The following is a 1,667-nucleotide window of genomic DNA, read 5'->3' as shown; positions in this document are numbered from 1 at the left end:
GTGGTGCTCTCTGCAGCCAGCACAGCCTCTTTTCAGTCATGGGGAGAGGAGCTGGCTCAGGGGGTCTGGTCTCCTTTTCCCAGCACAGCTGTGACACTGCAGCTGAGGAAATTAAAACAGGAGCTGCTGAATGCTCCCTTGACTCTTTGCTGCTCCCTGTCCGTGCTCAGTGCTTATCAGGACAAAAGCTGAACTCCTTTTACTCCAGCAGTAGGAAAGAGGTTTTTCTCCTTCCCACCATTTTGCTTCACTCCTTGTAATTTTTCTTTTCTGGAACCTTCAGCAGGGCAGCGGCTGCTGAGATGAAATTTGTTTAATATATGACACTTTCCTACCAGCTATTTCTCACTTAGTGCACTGTAGTCTTTCAGCTCCTACTGAGACTTCCCTCTTTCCCCGAGGGGGAAATTGTAAAAGCTATTTTGAATGGAAATTTCATCTAAATTATTATTCCACTCAGTACACGGAGAAAGAAAATTTTAAAATCCTTTTGATTCAGTCTAAAAGATAGGATTCATAGCTGCTGTGTTTTTAAATTTGATTGCTTTATTTCCTGTGGATATCTCTGAAGCAAGGAGAAATCTATAGTGAAACCCACAATTTGTTATGCATTTCTATAAGATATGTTTCCATGTGCCTATAAAGCCAGTGATTTGCTCCAGCTCATATGAGTTCTGTGAAATCACCTTAACAGATAATTCATACAGATCTTTAGTGGCTCCTCAGAGCATCCTGGAGAATGACCCAGATAATTTAGGACTATTTTTCCTGTGTTTTCTTGTGCCCACATTTGTCTATTCTATGAATTATTTTCCACATTGTGTCTTCATTTTTATGTTCAACCAGACCCATAAACTCCTTTTTTTCCTCTAAGAGTTCTGCAAGGAGTTTAGAATCATTTTCAAATGTCACATTGCAAAGCATGTTCTACTCTTCAACTCTCCTTAATCACCAGTGAGGATTGTAAAAGGATTTTAGGGGGAGGGATTTCCTTGTCTTGGGTTACCCACTGTTCCCAGTTCAAGGCTGCCCTTACAGCATGGACTTAAATGCAGATCTCACACACAATGACAAATGGCTCCTTAACAATATGTTAAAGGAAGTGTGTGTAACACCAATTCAATTAGCATATTACCTGTCTTTTTTAAACATGAAATTTCATTTTAGTACTGAAGAAAATCAGATTTTCTGTTCACAGTGCATTTTTCTCACCTGAAGGCATTTAGCAAATGAATGAATTAAGCTTTGAAAAGTGCCAGAGGCAAAACTTTTAATCAGAGAGAAGTGAATAGCATTTAGTGCATTTTGGCTCATACTCCAACATTACGATTGCTCGGATGAGCATCTTTTTCTAGGTTCCCAAGCTGTGTCTCAGTAGGCACTTGGTCAGAGCAGTGTCTGAAGTAAGATGAAGTTATTCAAGTGGAAAATATAAGAGTGTGACATAATAATGACAATAAATGTTCAAGAGGAAGATTAATATGAAACTATTTTAATTCTGAATGTTACAGAACTCAAACACAGCCATGGTGTGTCAGGTGAAAACTCAGCCAGTCTCATGTCCTGTTTCTGACAGCACATGATTGCAGATACCTTAGAAAAGTTTGTAAGAACAGTACAAATGCCAAACACTGTATTGTTATTTAACAACCCTAAAGTAATTTTCC

This window comes from Corvus brachyrhynchos, unplaced genomic scaffold, assembly GCF_000691975.1.
Source record: "Corvus brachyrhynchos isolate BGI_N302 unplaced genomic scaffold, ASM69197v1 scaffold162, whole genome shotgun sequence".
NCBI classification, from domain to species: domain Eukaryota; kingdom Metazoa; phylum Chordata; class Aves; order Passeriformes; family Corvidae; genus Corvus; species Corvus brachyrhynchos.
Note: the sequence above shows the minus strand (reverse complement) of the source record.